At 53.5% G+C, this 17286-nt stretch overlaps 1 protein-coding gene across 3 annotated transcripts in view; it reads left to right on the top strand.

Annotated features, from left to right (window-relative positions):
- The first annotated feature begins 385 nt into the window (after nucleotides 1–385).
- RAI1 (retinoic acid induced 1) overlaps nucleotides 386–17286 on the top strand; it is a 121929-nt gene continuing 105028 nt past the window's right edge. For all 3 annotated transcript variants that reach the window (XM_079797385.1, XM_079797383.1, XM_079797384.1), the window contains exon 1: nucleotides 386–766. The gene's annotated coding sequence lies outside the window, so the exon portion shown is untranslated. The remainder of the gene's footprint in view (nucleotides 767–17286) is intronic.

The raw sequence follows: 17286 nt of genomic DNA, 5'->3' as shown, positions 1-17286 counted from the left end.
TGCCTTCCCGTATGTTATTCTCCTAGGGCCACAGTAACAACAGACCACAAGTCTAATGTTCTAAAAACAACATACTGGTGGGGCCAGGTGGGAGCCTGGCCTAGAGGACAGGCCAGAGGCTGGGAGCACCTGAGAGCAGGGTGTCGGTCCAAATCCTCTGCTCGGGGATGCAGCGGTCACCCCAACCTCGTCCTGCGGCGTCCCCAAGCCTGAGACGTGCATGAAAGTTTTGAGGGCTTTTTGAGGGCTCCACTGGGACCCCACCACCAAGCCTCCCTCCCCCAAGGCGCACGGGCGGGCGGGCGCGCAGTGGGCACGCGGGCCGCCAGGGGGTGCTGTCGGGGCGCGCACGGCCCTGCGGGCGCCGGGGCGCGGGCGAGCGCAGCCAGGCCGCCCGGGAACTTTTTCCTCCCGCTCCCCCTGCGGCCCCCACGCCGAGCCGCTCCCGCCTCTGTGCACAGGGGAGAGCGTTTCCCGCGGTCACAGGCAGCCCGTCCGGGTGCGCGGCCAGGGCCGGGTCCCGGTGCCGCCCCGCCCGCGGCTGGGCCGGGAGAGGCGGACTGGAGCGCGGGCGGCGCGGCCGGGAGGCGAGCGGAGCAGGCCGCCCACTGCGGCCCGAGCGCCGGCGCGAGGAGGGGGCGCGCGGCCCCCCTCCTTCCTGCCCGCGCGCGGCGGGCGGCGGCCGACCCGGACCCCATGGCTTCCCGGGCCTCGGGGCCGCGAAGCCGCAGCGCCAGGCCCAGGGCCCCCGAGTGAGCGGCGCGAGGTGAGCACCGAGCGCGGGCGGCGGGGGCGGCGCGGGCGGCGGGGCGAGGCCGGGGAGGAGGGGAGGGGGCCCGCGCGCAGGAGCCCGGCCCCTGCTTTGTGTGGCGTGGGGGCGCGGGGCACAGATGGCCGAGTGGGAGTGCCAGGTGGGCGCCTGCGCCGCGGAGCGGGGCTCAGGGAATGCGCGCGGCCGGCGGGGGTCGGGTCGGCCGTGGACCCGGGAAGCGCGGGTCGCGTGTGTGGCCGGAGGCCCTGCGCGCTCGGGAGCCGTGTGTGTGCGGCGTGGGGTGGGGGCGCGGGGCATTCTGTGGGCCGGAGCGGACCTTTGTGCGCGCGCCCCGTGGGGGGCGGGAGGCCGGCGCCTCCGCGTGGGACTCGGGGCGGCGGGGGCCGCAGCTCGGGAGCCAGGGACGCGCGGGGCGGGCGGGCCCGCGTGGGCGACGGGGCTCCAGGGCTCAACGCCCCCTCCACCCGGGCAGGGCGCCGGGCCTGCGCAGGCCGCGACCCGGAGAAGCTGCCCCGAGGCCGGGCGCCCCGACGCGGCCAGGCCAGGCTCGGGCCCTTCGGAGGTGGCGTTACGTCCGGGCTCCAGACACGCGAGCCCGGGTCCCCAGACAGCGGCGCGCGGCCAGGTCCACGGCCCCCGCGCAGGGGCAACCGGGGGCCGGGGAGACCAACGTCCCCCGAGCGCGGGGGGCGAGGGATGGCAGGACACGGGGTGACATTCGGAGCCTTGGTCGCGTCGGAGCCGCCAGGCCCGAGGCCGCGGGGCCCGTGGTCCTCCTTCCGTCCGGGCCGGGCCGGAGCGGGCCTCCTCCCGGGAAGCCCGGGCGGGGGCGCGGGGGCCGCGGCTCAGAACGGACCGGCGGGTAACAATGCGCGTCGGGGGCTGGGGGAAGGGCGACCGCGCCGAATGGCGGCCCTGCCGGAGCCTCCGCGCCGCGCTCTCCCCGCAACTCCTTCGCTGGGTCCGCAGCTCTGATTCCAGGACCCACGCGGGACCGCGCGCCTCCCTCCACCGGAGCGCACCCCCGCCCCGTTTCTCCCAGCGCAGCGCCGAGTGGAGGACTCAAGGGCGTTACATCTGGTTGCAATCCAGTTCTCAAGCCTCGGCGGGGCTGCTCAGACCCGCGCTGACGTCAGAGCAGGGGAATTACTTCTTTTTATTTTATCTTCTTAGATGTCTGCTGCCCTGGGAGGGGCGGGGGTTAGGCCGGCTCTGCTGTGGAGGCGCCAGGGCCCGGGGAGCCCCGGGCGGGCGTGGGGGGCGGGGGGCGGCTCTGCTCCTCTCCCCGCACCGCCCCCTGAGGTCAGGCTCACCCTGGGTGGGGACCGCCTTCGCTGCAGACAGTGGGGGCCTCCCCCCCCCCCCACCCCCGACTGGCCACACAGCCGCGTTTCCACGGCTTCCCTGGGACCGGCCCTCCTCATCGGGAAGCTGGGAAAGAATCTTCAATTTCCCACCCGCCCCTTGACCACGAGGGCCCAGGAGCTTCCAGGAGGACGCCCTTAAGTGCAAAGAGAAGGGCCATTTGTGTGACAGACATTCTGGTCTGGAGGAGATTCAACCCCAAAATTCTGGCTAAGGCTCTCAAAAGCAAGGGCCTTGGAGGGAAAGAAAGGATTCCAAGGGGCGACCGGAAGCTGACTGGGGAGTGGGCCCAACGGGACAATTCCAACAGCCAGGCACCCGGACTTCCTACTCAGCAGCCACTCCACCTCCACACTCCCCCTGGACCGCGAGGCCCTGGCAGGCCGGACCCTCGTCTGATTCCTCTTTAGACTAAGAAGCTGCACCAGTGGCTTTCACGTTCTTGCCAGTGACCTGTGGTGAGAAACACGGAGGCCGCACCGCTTTCTCCCCGGTGTACGGCCGCAGTGAGGCTTAGGGAAATCACGCTTGCTTCTACTTCCTCTCTTGACCTGGTACTTTATATTCTAGTCTCTCTTTTTTTTTTAAAATTGCTGGTGGCAACTCACTAACTTGATTTTACAATCCACTAATGGGTCATACCCAGGGTTTGAAAATATTTATAAAATATTATTCTATTGGGGTGACAGATTATATAGATTTCAAGTTACATTTCTGTGATACATCATCTGTGTACTCATTGTGTATCCCCAGAGTCAAGTCACCTTCTGTTAACATATATTTGACCCCCTTTACCCTTTACTACCTTTAACTCCTCGGATTTTCTCCTTTTTAATTACTCACACAGCACATGGATTTTTCTTGTTGTTGCAAAAAATGCAAAAAAACCCCAGAGTAGAGTAAACGTGCCGGCCGCACCCCTCACAGGTACCGGTTAACAGTGGGAGTACATCCTCCCAGACCCTGCTCCTCACGTGTGCATCTGTCACACACACAGACCCCTGTCTGCTTCCCCCAAGGGCGAGCAGCCTCCGGCTCCTGTTTGTCCCTGTGAGGCCGCAGGGGCGGTGCTTCGGGGAAGGCTTCGGGTTGGCCTGGCCCCACTGCACCCTGGATGAGCTATTGCCTCTCCGCGCCTCAGTGTCCCTGTCTGCACAAGGGGAGTGAGAACTGTCCTGGCCTCACAGGACTACAGTGAAGAGTTAATGAGTTCATTACTATCGACTGTGGAGCAGTACTTGTCCCTGTAAATGCCAGTTGCACCACCATCATTACTACTTTGTTTCCATGGCAGCTATTGCTTTAGTGGCTGCCTGTGGCTGGGGCATGGCTGCTCCCTCCCCGCCTTCTGACGTGGGCTCTGCGGGGAGGAGGAGGTGGGCGCTGTGTGCACAGAGCGGGGCTCCTGGAGGCGAGGCGCGGGGCGCGCTGGCCCCAAGGGAACCAACATCTTCCAGGACCCACTGTGTTGAAGGCCTTGGCTTACTGCAGCCGCCCCCAGGCGGTCACACAGCCCAACAGGTGGGTGAGACCCGGCTCATACCCGCCGGGCAGCACTGTCATGGGAGCCCGCAGCAGGGCTTTGTGCAGGGAGCAGGCCCCTGTGACAGCGCCCTGCGGGCAGTGATGGGGATGAGGAGGGACAGTGGAGGCAGCATCTTGGTAAGACTTGCCCAAGGGAGGAGGCGCAGAGGGAGATGGTGGATGATCCTGTCCCAGGTGGGCGGGACAGACAACCTGAGCTTCAGGATTCAGGAGCAAGTGTGCCCAGTCATGGCCAGAGTGGGGGCTTCGTGGAAGAAAGGGCTTGGAGCAGGGCTTTAAGCACAGGTGGGTAAGAATGAGGGGTATTCCTGGCAGAGGGAACACACAGCATGTCTTTGGAGGCTGAAACGGACGTGACCTCTACGGTGGCCAAGAGGGGTGGAATGGCGCAGAGGGAATGGCGGCAGAAAAGGCTGGGCTGTTGCTGGGCCTCCTCGCTGGCCTCCCTGCCTCAAAGCTGCCCCCTCCCAGTGTGGGCCATACCACCAGCCTGGTCTTCCTCGGCACAGCAGATACTTCCAGGGGCTCATGCTGCCTCCTGGGAAAGTCCAGTCCAGAGTCTCCCCCGGCCGCAGGGCCGCCCCGCCCTCCAGCCACAGCACAGCCCTCCTTCCCAGGTCGCCATGTGCACCCTCTGGCCTGCTTCTTCCACTGAGATGCCCTGCACCTTCCTCCCTTCCTCCCAAGACAAAACCGAAGTCTCATCTCCCTCTTCTCTGATGGTTGAGCCAGCGGGAGCGGGAGTCGAGGTAGAAGAGGGAGAGGGAGAGAGACAGGCAGAGATATGGGGGTGGGGGGAGAGAGATGAGAAAGAGTGAGGAGATGCTCTTGTTGCTGAATGGTATGCTTAGAATCAGGAAAGAATTATCCGGAGAACTGGGAGTTCTCATGACCCTGGACAGTCATTGGTTCACGCGTTTGTCTGACTGTCCCTCCACTCAGCAGACAGGCCTCGGTGTTTGCTCCCAGCCCTGTGCGCACACCTTCCAGCCTGTGGGCCAGGCGGGCAGTAAACATACAGTTTCTGCACAAAGTTTCGTGCCCAGGAGAGAAGGAGGGAGCAGATGTGCAGGGCCAGTGTGTGTGTGTGTTGGGGGGATGGTGGGCATCTCCCCTCTCCTCTTAGGCCTGAGTGTTACCTGTAAATTGGGGAGGGTGGACTGTTGGGGCTGAGAAAGTAGGGGACTGGTGGGGAGGGCTGACGGGGCAGGGCAGGGGCTTGCTCAGGGTGTTGGACAGGCCCCAGCGTGGGTCTCCAGAGAAGACGTGCAGACTTGGCCGAGCTCCTTCCTTGGAGACTGCCTGTGCACCGTGCAGTTTGGTGGGGGAAGCACTAGATTTGGAATCAGGAAGAGGTTTAGTTCCAACTGCTGCTTCAGGCAAGTCACTTCCCTCTCTGAGCATCAGTTTCCTCTCGAGGCCCTGAGCTCGGGGTCTTAAACACAGCCATGGGGGTTAGGCCAGCCTTGGTTCAAGTCCAGGCACCTGCTGTCTTCTCTGAAGCTCCATAAGCCACTTTAAAATGGGTGGAACCCCAGGCCCTCCTGGTTACACTCAGTACACGTGGCTGTTACTCTCGTTGCTAAAGGACTTTGCATGAGGAAGAGACTGCTGTTCCGTTCCCATTCGTCCAGGTGGCATCTAAACCTGCGAAGGTAACAATGGCTAAAACAGTTTCTTTTCCAGCCAGGTTGAGGCTGATCGATTGAGTGGCTTTTTTTACACTTAGTAGGGCAGGTAAGAATTATAGTTTTCTGGTCAGAGTTTATTTCTAAAAAGGGGCTTTGCTCCAGCAACTCTTTACTTCCAGGCAGTGAATATGGCAGTATAACCAAAAACTCGTTCGTTCATTCATTCATTCATTCATTCATTCATTCATAAATCACATTGCATACCAGGGTGCTGGGAGGACAGCCATTAACACGAAGCATTTCTGATACAGCGTAGTGGATAAGCACATGTATTTTGGAGTTCACCTGCCACGTACTTTGCCATGTACTAACTTGGGCAAGTTATTTTCTTTGCTCAGTCTATAAAATGGGGAAATGATAGCACCTACCTCAGTGGGTTGTTGGGAAAGTTAGTGAGTTAATGCAGATGCAATATTTAAAGCAGGGCCCGACATGGCCACGGCTTGAGAACGGGCCCTTCTCTTCATTGTTTGCATTCCTGCCCTGAAGAATCGCACAGACCAGCTTGGTGCTGAGGGAGGCCAGTCGCAGCCGGGACTCCTGAGAGGGTGAGGCCTGGGAAGGGGGTGGTGGAGCGCCGAGCACCTGTCCGGGCAGGCCAACATCTTGCATCAGCACTCCTCGGCCCTCCTGGCCCTGTCAGACCCATCCCTGGGCACCTGGGAGCTCATGGGTGAGGGTGAGGGCTGCGGAGCGAGGGCCTAATTCTGCCTGGCACCAGCTGGGCTTCGGATCTAACGAATTTCAGTATCAAATATCAAAGCTGAAAGTGTTTCCTGATTGACATCCTACATTGCCAGCGGCTGCCAGCCCATATCTGGGTGTCCTTAGACATCAGGTACCTCCATCTTTCTTAGCTCTACTTCCTCATTCATCAAATAGTAAGACTAATAGTACCTACTTCATAGTTTTGTTTTTAAAAGGATTCAGTGAGATGGTGCCTCTAATGTACTTAGCTGTACTTGACACATAGCAAAGTGCTTAATAAATATTGCCTATTAGTAATAACATCCCTCAGAAAACAAAATTTGTAAATGAAAAAATGCCTGAAAGATTTCTTACTGGTGGCTACAGCTCCTTAGAGATGGGAAGTTGTAAAACTTGACTAGCCTTATAGGGCAAAGAATTACTACAATGACAGGAAATATACTGAGGCTCAGAGAAATTTAGCTACTGTAGCAAAGTCACACAGTGATCCAGGATGGGTTAGGGAAGGGGGAACCACACTGGGTTTTAATACTGTGCTTTCTGATGCTTTGATAGTTATTCCTTCATCAAACAGTTATGGACAATCAGTATTGCTATACAGCTGAGGTCATATGGGCCTGTCTTCTGAAAGTTTCTGGTCTGATGAGAAAATGAAATTTATACACTATTATAGTAAGAGGTAAAGAGGTAAAATAAAAATCACCTGTTCTAGCGGGGGGACCAAGATGGCAGTGTAGGTAAACGCAGTACTCACATCCTCCCACAACCACATCAAAATTACAACTAAAATACAGAACAACCATCATTCAGAACCGTCTGAAATCTGACGGGATGGAAGTCCCTCAACTAGAGAAGGAAAGAAGAAAGCTCATGAGATTGGTAGGAGGGGCAGAGGCACAAAGGCAGGAATGGGCTGGTCCGACACCCATGTGTGGTATTTTTTTTATCAGAAGGGATATCTTGGTTTTGGAGGCCACCTGTGAGGAGCAAGGCGTCCCATCCCCACCCCAACCAGACCCCTCAGCCCAGGGTTCCAGTGCTGGGAAGAGAAATCCCCGTAACTTCGGACTGTAAAATCCAGCAGGGATTGTGACTGAGTAACACAGACGCTGCCGGAAACCCAGGCAGTGCTCTTAAAGGGCTGGTGCAGACTTGCTTGGACTTGCTCCCTCTGAGCTCCAGCACTGGGGCACCAGCTTGAAGGATCCAGGGAGATACAGGGAGGAACTAAATTGTCTGACATCAAGACAACTTGGGGCAGCTTTCTCCCAGACAAAAGTGCTCCCAGAGATGGTTGTTCTATGCTGAGACCTCCCCTACCACAGAGTGACTGGCAGGCGCCATATCTGAGTCTCCATCAACCTGGCCCACAACTTCACGTGGTGCTGGTGATTCCCTGGGACCCTGCCCCACCCAATTTGCAGCCCCACCCAAGCTGTTTGCAGCAGCTTTTCCATATGAACGACCTGTCCTGGCTCAGGCTTCAGACTTTCCTAAAATCTCTCAAACAAGCAGTAGCTGGACTCAGTGTGCCCCATAACTCTCAGTAAGTGTCCCTAGGCCCATCACTAGCAACAACCTGCCTTAGCTCACAGTTTGGCCTCTCCTGGGCATCGCCAAGCTCAACATAAGTAGCAGCCATCTGCAGGTTGCTCTAGCTTGTGCTGGGTGGCCCCAGGTAGGGCACAGGCAGTGGCTGACTTTGCACCGCCTGGGTGGCCCCAGAGCCAGTGCACCCAGCGGACAGCTTCAGACCACACCAGATTACAACTCTACACATCCGTGATCGACACACTCAAGGGGCAGACTTGGTGAGCACCAAAGCCCCACAGAAGCAAGTCCTCCATAGGAGTGTCTCCTGCACAGGAGCTCTCCCACTGTATTCACAGCTGGTCCTCACAGCCAGTTGGTTTGAATGTCAATTCTTCCCAGTGATGCCAACAGCAATCAAGGCTCAACTACAACAGGACAGTACACACAGCCCATACAGAGGTGCACCTAGAGTACCCAGGCACTGGGCCTACAGGACACCTACTACACAAGGCCACTCTACCGATCCTAGGAGACACAGCAGCTCTACCTAATCATAGAAACAAATACAGGGAAGAAGCCAAAATACGGAGACAAAGGAACATGTCACAAATGAAAGAACAGAAGAAAAAAAATAATAATAAATGAAATCCAAGCAAGCAAAAACTGCTAGATACAGAGTTCAAAACAATGGTTATAAGGATGCTCAAGGAACTTAATGAGAGTTTCAAGGAACTTAGTGATAATTTCAAGGATCTTAGTGAGAACATCAAAAACATGAAAAAGGATCAGTCAGATGAAGGATACACTAACTGAAGAATAATTTACAGGGAATCAACAGTAGAGGATGCCGAAAATCAAATCAGCAATTTGGAATATGAGGAAGCAAACAAACAAAAAAACCCACCCAATCAGAAGAGCAAAAAAGAAAAAAGAATCCAAAAATATGAAGATAGTGTAAGGAGCCTCTGGGACAACTTCAAGTGTACCAACATTTGCATTATGGGGGTGCCAGAGGAGAAGAGAAAGAGCAAGATATTGAAAACCTATATGAAAAAATAATGACAGAAAACTTACCCTACCTGGTGGAAAAAATAGACTTACAAGTCCAGGAAACTCAGAGAGTCCCAAACAAGAGGAATCCAGAGGCTCACATCAAGACACATCATAATTAAAATGCCAAGGGTTAAAAACAAAGAATCTTAAAAGCAGCAAGAGAGCCTGGCTGGTGTGGCTCAGTGGTTGAGCACTGACCTATGAACCAGGAGGTCACAGTTTGATTCCAGGTCAGGGCACATGCCTGAATTGCAGGCTCGATCCCTTGTGTGGGGTGTGCAGGAGGCAGCTGACCAATGATTCTCTCTCATCATTGATGTTTCTATCTATCCCCCTCCCTTCCTCTTCCTGAAATCAATAACATTTTTTAAAAAATAAAAATAAATAAAAGCAGCAACAACAAAAGCAGTTATCTACCAGGGAGCACCCTTACGACTGTCAGCTGATTTCTCAATAGAAATTCTGCAGGCCAGAAGGAAGTGGCAAGAAATATTTAAAGTGATGAATAGCAAGTACCTACAATCAAGATTGCCCAGCAAACTATCATTTAGAATTGAGGGTCAGATAGAGAGATTCACAGACAAGAAAAAGATAAAGGATTTCATCACACCAAACTAGTATTACATGAAATGTTGAAGGGTCTTAGGAGAACAAAGAAGGAGAAGGATAAAAAAATGTGAATAATAAAATGGCAATAGAAGATGGTGGCGTCATAAAACGCTTGTACTTGCTGCCTCCCATAACCACATCAAAATTACAACTAAAACACTAGTACAGAACAATCATTATGCAGAAACACCTGAAAGCTGGCTGAATGGAAGTCCTACAACTATAGAAGCAAAGAAGAAAACACATTGAGACTGGTAGGAGGGGCAGGGGCACTGAATGGGCTGGTCCCACACCCTTCTGTGCTGTTTTTTAATTGGGAGGAAGTTCTTCTCTGCGGAGACCACCCGTGAGGAGCAAGGGGCCCCATCCCCACACTAGCCCCCCAGCACAGGGTTCTAGAGCGGAGAAGAGAAGTCCCCATAACTATAGGCTGTAAAAACCAGTGGGGATTGTGGCTGAGTGACACAGAGACTATGGGAGACCCGGATGTTTTGTTTAAAGAGCTGGCCCACAAAATTATTTGGACTCCCAGCACCAGGTGGCTGTGGTGACCCAGACACATACGGGGAGGAATTGGGATTGTCTGGTATCAGGGCAGGAACTTGGGGCGGCTTTCCCCCAGACAGGGGTGTTTGCAAGAGTCATTGTTCCTGTGCTGGGATCTCCCCTATTGTAAGGCTGACTGGCAGCCATACCTGAGTCTCCATCAGCCTGGAGCACACTGTTTGCTCAATTCGGATGATTCCCTGAGGCCCAGCCCTATCCAATTTGCAGGCCCACCCCAGCTGTTTGCATCAGTTTTTCCATATGAATGGCCTGTCCTGGCTCAGGCTTCACACTTTGCTAAAATCTCTCAAACAATCTGTAGCTGGTGACGGTGTGCACCAAAGCAATCAATAAAAGGTCCAAAATCTGACCCTAGCACCAGCCTGCCTTGCTTCACAGCTGGGCCTCACGTGGGCACCTCCAAGCCCAATACAAATAGCAAATATCAGCTGTCTGCAGATCCCTCTGTAGCTCCTGCCAGGTGGCCCCAGGGAGTGGCTGACTTTGCACCTCTGTGGAGGCCCCAGAGCCAGTGCACCTGGTGGACAGCTCAGACCATAACAAATCCACAACTCCACAAATCCACCAAAATCCCACTGGTCCAGAGGGGTGTCTCCTGCACAGCAACTCTTCCACTGTAGTTGCAGCTACTCCTCCCAGCCATTTGGCCTGGAGGTCAACTCCTCCCATTGACAGCCAACAGCAATCAAGGCTCAACTACAAGACTGTGCACACAGCCCACAAAGGGGCACACCTAGAGTGCCCAGCTCAGGTGACGCGGGTGGCTGAGCCACTGGGCCCTTTAGGACACCTACTACACAAGGCCACTCTACCAACTCAAGGACACATAGCTCTACCCAATACATAGAAACAAATACAGGGAAGCAGCCAATATTCGGAGACAAAGAAACATGTCACAAAGGAAAGAAATGGAAGGAAGCAAACTGCTGGACACAAGAGTTCAAAACCATGGTTATAAAGGTGTTAATGAGAGCTTCAAGTATCTAAGTGAGAATGTCAAAAACATGAAAAAGAACCTGCCAGAAATATAGCAATTGGAATATGAGGAATCAAAAAACACCCAATCAGAAGAGCAAAAAGAGAAAACAACACCCAAAATATGAAGATAGTGTAAGGCAAGCATGTCACACTCACAGCTGGTGGGCCACATGCCTCGTTTGACATGTTAGTTGTAAGGAGCCTCTGGGACAACTTCAAGTGTACCAACATTCGCATTATGGGGGTGCCAGAAGGAGAAGAGAGAGAGCAAGATACTGAAAACCTATTTGAAGAAATAATGACAGAAAACTCCCCCTACCTAGTGAAAGAAATGGACTTCAAGTCCAAGAAGCTCAGAGAGTCCCAAACTAGATGAACTCAGGGGCCCACATCAAGACACATAATAATTAAAATGCCAAGGGTTAAAGACAAAGAATTTTTTTAAAATTTATTTTTTGTATATTTAAAAAAAATCTTTATTGTTGAGAGTATTACAGATGTCTCTCTTTTACCCCTCCATTGCCCCCCTCCACCCAGTTCCCACCCCACCCCAGGCCTTCACAATCCTATTGTTTGTGTCCATAGGTAATGCATATATGCATATAAAATCTTTAATCTCTTCCTGCCTCCCACCCCCATTCCCTCTGAGAATCATTAGTCTGTTCCATTTCGATGCCTCTGATGCTATTTTATTCACCATTTTATTCTGTTTATTAGATTTCTTGTTTATTTTTATTTTTAGATTCAGTTAGTATTTATTGCCTTTTTATTGTTCATATTTTTTATCTCTTTCTTTTTCTTTTTCCTCTTCTTAAAGAAGACCCTTCAATATGTCATGTAATACTGGTTTGGTGGTGATGAACTCCTTTAGCATTTTCTTGTCTGTGAAGTTCTTTATCTGACCTTCAATTCTGAATGATAGCTTTGCTGGGTAGAGTAATCTGGGATGTAAGTCCTTGCTATTCATCATTTTGAGTATTTCTTGCCACTCCCTTCTGGCCTGCATGGTTTCTGTTGAGAAATCAGCTGAGTTGTATGGGCGCTCCCTTGTAACTAACTGCTTTTCTCTTGCTGCTTTTAAGATTCTCTGTCATTAACTGTTAGCATTTTAAGTATTATGTGTCTTGGTGTGGGCCTCTTTGGGTTCATGTTGTTTGGGACTCTCTGCGCTTCCTGGACTTGTAAGTCTATTTCTTTCACTGGGTAGGGGAAGTTTTCTTTCATTATTTCTTCAAATAGGTTTTTAATATCTTGCTCTCTCTCTTCTGCCACCACCATAATGCAAATGTTGGTACGCTTGAAGTTGTCCCAGAGGCTCCTTACACTATGTTCATATTTTTTATTTTTCTCCTGATTGGGTGTTTTTTTATTCCTCATATTCCAAATCAATTTGATTTTCAGAATCCTCTATTATACAGTATATTATTTTTTATTTCAGTCAGTGTATGCTTAATTTCTTGCTAGTTCTTTTTTTTTTTTTTTTTTGGCATTTTTTTTTAACATTTTATTGATTTTTTACAGAGGGGAAGTGAGAGGGATAGAGAGTTAGAAACATCGATGAGAGAGAAACATCAATCAGCTGCCTCCTGCACATCCCCTACCGGGGATGTGCCCACAACCGAGGTACATGCCCTTGACCGGAATCGAACCCGGGACCCTTCAGTCCGCAGGCCAACGCTCTATCCACTGAGCCAAACCCGTCAGGGCTTTTTGGCATTCTTACTAAGATCCTTGAAAATCTCACAAAGCATAAAAAAAAAAAAAATTATCACAAAGCCCCTTGGAGGTCTCAAGAAGATTCTTGAGTAACCTTATAACCGTGGTTTTGAACTCTATATCCAGTAGTTTGCTTTCTTCCATTTCTTTCATTTGTGACATGTTTATCTCCACATTTGGGCTGCTTCCACATTTGTTTCTATGTATTGGGTAGAGCTGTTATATGTCTTTGAGTTGGCAGAGTGGCCTTGTATAGTAGGTGTCCTGTAGGGCCCAGTGGCTCAGTCTCCCCAGTCACCTGAGCTGGGCACTCTAGGTGCACCCCTGTATGGGCTGTGTGCACAGTCTTGTAGTTGAGCCTTGATTGCTGTTGGCTGTCAGTGGGAGGAGTTGACCTCCAGGCTAATTGGCTGTAAGGACCAGCTGCCACTACAGTGGAAGAGCTGCTGTGCAGGAGACACCCCTATGGAGCAGGACTTGTTCAGTGGGGCTTTGGTGCTCACTGAGTCTGCCCCTTGAGTGTGTTGCTTGTGGATGTGTAGAGTTGTATGGTATGATCTGAGCTGTCCACCAGGTGCACTGGCTCTGGGGCCACCTGGTAGGAGCTACAGAGAGATCTGCAGATTTCTCCTATTTGTATTGGGCTTGGAGGTGCCCAGGTGAGGCCAAGCTGTGAATCAAGGCAGGCTGGTGCTAGTGCTGGGTCTTGGGCCTTTTGTTGATAGGTTTTGTGCACCCTGACCAAGCTGCAGCTTATTTGAGAGATTTTAGCAAAGTGTGAAGCCTGAGCAAGGACAGGCCATTCATAAGTAAAAGCCACTGCACACAAGGTGGGAGGGGCTGCAAATTGGTTGGAGTGGGGTCTCAGGGAATCACCAGAGTGAAGCAAACAGAAATGGCTGCCAGTCAGCCCTGAGACCGGGAGGTCCCAGCATAGGAACAATGACCTTTGCAAGCACCTCCATCTGGGAGAAAGCCACCCCAAGTTCCTGCCTCGATGCCAGACAATCCAGTTCCTCCTCATATGTGTCTGGGTCCCCCAGAGCTGCCACCTGGCGGTTGGCACTGGAGCTCAGAGGAAGTGAGTCCAAGTAAGTTCACGTGCTGGCCCTTTAAATGAAAAACCTGGGTCTCCAGCAGCCTCTGTGTCACTGAGCCAAAATCCCAACTGGTTTTTACAGCCCATAGTTGTGGGGACTTCTCTTCCCAGCTCTGGGACCCTGGGCTGGGGTCTGTGTGGGGCTGGGACCCCTTGCTCCTTCCTCATGGAGGCCTCTGCAGAGACGATCTCCCTCCTGATTAAAAAAAAAACAGCACACGTGGCTGCCGGACCATCCCGTTCCACGCCTCCGTCCCTCCTACTGTCTCGGTGTGCTTTCTTCTTTCTCTAGTTGTAGGACTTCCACTCAGCCCGCTTTCAGGAGGTTCTGGATGATGGTTGTTCTGTATTTTAGTTGTAATTTTGATGTTGTTGTGGGAGGCAGTGAGTATAGGCATTTACCTATGCCACCATCTTGGTTCTCCCAAAGGGAGAATCTTAAAAGCAGCAAGAAAAAGCAGTCAGTTACCTACAAGGGAGTACCCAGACGACTGTCAGCTGATTTCTCAACAGAAACTTTGCAGGCCAAAAGGGAGTGGCAAGAAATATTCAAAGTGATGAATAGCAAGGACCTACAACCAAGAGTACTCTACCCAGCAAAGCTATCGTTCAGAATTGAAGGTCAGATAAAGAGCTTCCCAGACAAGAAAAAGCTAAAGGAGTTCATCACCACCAAACCAGTATTATATGAAATGCTGAAGAAGGGTATTTTTTAAGAGGAGGAGGAGGAAGAGGAGGAAAGGAGGAGGAAGAGGAAGGAGGAAGAAGAGATTAAAAATATGAAGATAAAATGGCAACAAATACATATGTATCAACAATTGAATCTAAAAATAAATGAACAAGAAATCTAATGAACAAAATGAACTGGTGAGCCTCTGGACACAGACAATAGGGTGGTGAAGGCCTGGGGCGGGCTGGGAGGCAGGTGGAGGGGGCAACAGGGGAAAAAGGGAGGACATCTGTAATACTCTCAATAAAGGTTTTTTTTTTTTAAGGAAGAAACATCATCTGTTGTATTGGGGTGGGGGGGAGGGGAGAGTCATGCATTCGTTCACTGGGCCAGGCTTGGAGCCGTGGTTCTCACGGTGCAAACGTTCTGACTGCAAGTCCCCAGGGGACACCCTGGTAGGAGAGGCTGGAGACGCTGCTGAGCGCCCAGACGCACAGGACAGCCTTCCCAACATGATCTGCCTGTGTCAGCAGCGCCCCTGGCTGTGGAACCTGGGAAACAGTAGTGACCACGTGGATGCCACCCCTGTGCTTTTGAAGCGTAGAGTCTGGTAGGTGAGCACACATTAAAGAAGTAATTGCACTTCTGTAGATTTCATTGTAATTGTGTTGCAAGCTAAGAAGGTAACGTGCAGAGTGAGGCAGGAAGCTTTCCGCTCGATGGAGGGGGTAACTTTCAGGAGGTCTTTCCAGGCAGGAGGCACAGCCCAAGCAAAGGCTCAGAGGCAGAGAGTCCAAAGGTGTCTGGTGGGAAGGGCGGACACCTGGTGTGTCTGAGGAGACTGTAGAACAGGACCCAGCCTAAAGGGCTTCCAGAGGTGGGAAGAGAAAGGCCGAGGACCTCTCACCTTCGTCTAGTTTAAGAGAACTACAACTCCCAGCGTGCTGTGTTTTGGGGGACTGAGCCAAGGGGACTGCAGAGGCCCTGTGGGTGGGAGTGCTGCTTTCCGTGGGGGCCCAGCCTCTGCCCCTTTTCTCTGTGCATCCCTCTGATATGTGGGGAAGAGAAACAGGAAAAGAGAAGAGGAAGAACAATGTTTTCATTCCAAGCAGATAGGGGTGGGGAGTTGGGAAGGAATAGGGTTTAGGATACCTTTGAGAGAAGCACAGAAAATCACCACTGTGGCCTAAAATAGCACTAAAAGCAGACGTTTTGCCAAATCAGACTTAATTGAGTGGCTCTCTCTTCTTGAGTCCAGCAGGATGTGGATGGAGCTGGGGGTAACATTGTCCCCCGGGGCCCCCTCTGGCTAATTAAACATAGAGGCTCTGGTCTCCGGGACAGGACAGGAGCCGGGGGAGCATTCCAGAGGCCAGAGATGGTGACTGGGGGGACGCCTGGAGGCAGGCCAGGCGGGTGAAAGCAGCGGAAGGGGCCTGGTTCCTCTGATGTTGAAGTGAATGAATGCCTGTGTCTTGGATGCTGGGGGATCCTGGAGAAAAGCCATCCTTTACCGAGTGCCTGCGGTGGTGCCGGGCATTGGTGGTTCTAAGCCATAACTGCCCTGTAGATTGTCCAGGAAGCTGAAGCTCAGAGAGGTTCAGTGACCTGCTTGAGGTCACATAGCAACCAAACGGCAGAGCTCAGATTGGAGACCAGATGGGTCCGGCTCCGAAGCCAAGCTCTGCCTGTCGGCCCCTTGTTCGCTTGGCAGGTAGTCACTGACTAGCTTCTGGGGCTTGGAGTGCGACCGGAGGGAGCTTGGGTTCTGACGGAGGCAGTTTGAGTTCTGTGGCTTTTTCTTGGAGCACCTGACCTCTGTCAAGTGAGCAGTCATTCCTTTACCCTAAAGCTCCTGTAAGGGTTAACCGCTGCAGGCAGGGAGGGGGAGGGAGCGGCCCAGCCCCTGGCCACCCAGGTGGCAGGGCGCAGGAAACGCACCCGGGTAGAGCGGCCAGATGGAGGTATCTGTGCACTGTCAGTGTTGGGTTTCTTTACTTGAAAGGAGAGAAAGGGAGAGGCGGTGGTGTGGAATGTGGGTGTTCATTTCCTTTGCCTGTGAAAGCCGCTTCACCTCTGATAGGGCTTCCTAGGACCTGCGGAGGGCACCCACCCAGTGAGCCCCAGTGGACCCTGTAAGCCCTCATCCGAGCCTGGGATCCCGAAGAACCCTAGAAAGAGGAAGGGGTGGGTGAGGGCTGTGAAACCAGGGCGGCCCTCAGCGTCCTCCAATTTAGCCCTCCCCCTCCCCGGTCCCATTTACTTCCTTATCTCCTGGCAGCCAGTGGGTTGCTGGGAAATCAGGGCAACCTTCCTGATGGACAAACAAAACAAGGCTTGCTCACAAAAGGCGAGGGGAGTTGCCTGGGCCTCTCTGGCTCCCCTCCCGCTCCCCTAGCCCCTGGCTGAGGCAGGGAGGGGGCTGCCAAGCCATTCAGTCAGGCCAGCCTGGCTGGTGCCCCTTGCCCTAGGGGTGGGCTGGAGGAACGGTGGCAGAATGGGGTGGCTGTGAGTCAGGCTTCACGGGAATGGCTGCTTCCTCCTGCCCGTCAGCTGGCTGTGAAGGCAGCTTGGAGAGGAAGCCAGGCCCACAGGTAGCAGAGAAAGGCAGATCCAGGGGAACCGCCGAGAAAGCAAACAAACAGGGCTTTGTGTGGCTGCAGATCGGCGGCTCAGACGGCAAGCCCGGCCTGCCCTGCGGGAGAGGGGAGGTGGGGAGGTGGCAGGCCATTGCTCCGGGCTGCTCCAGCCTCCCAGGCCGGCGGCCGGGAATTGGGGGTGCCACTGAGTGTGGATGGGCGTCTGGAGCCCCAGCCCGGCTGAGCCCCAGCCCTGCCACCTCGCTCCCTGACAGATCTCGGCGTGTTTGCCCACCGAACCTGGGTGGTCACCACCGGAGAACCGGGAAGCTAGGCACCGGGCCCAGCAGTGTGCGCTCCCATCCGACCCTTGTCCCCATTGTTGCTGGGAGGACACTGGG

Source organism: Cnephaeus nilssonii, assembly GCF_951640355.1.
Source record: "Cnephaeus nilssonii genome assembly, chromosome: 19".
NCBI lineage: Eukaryota > Metazoa > Chordata > Mammalia > Chiroptera > Vespertilionidae > Cnephaeus > Cnephaeus nilssonii.
Note: the sequence above shows the minus strand (reverse complement) of the source record. Positions and strands in the feature narration are given on the sequence as shown.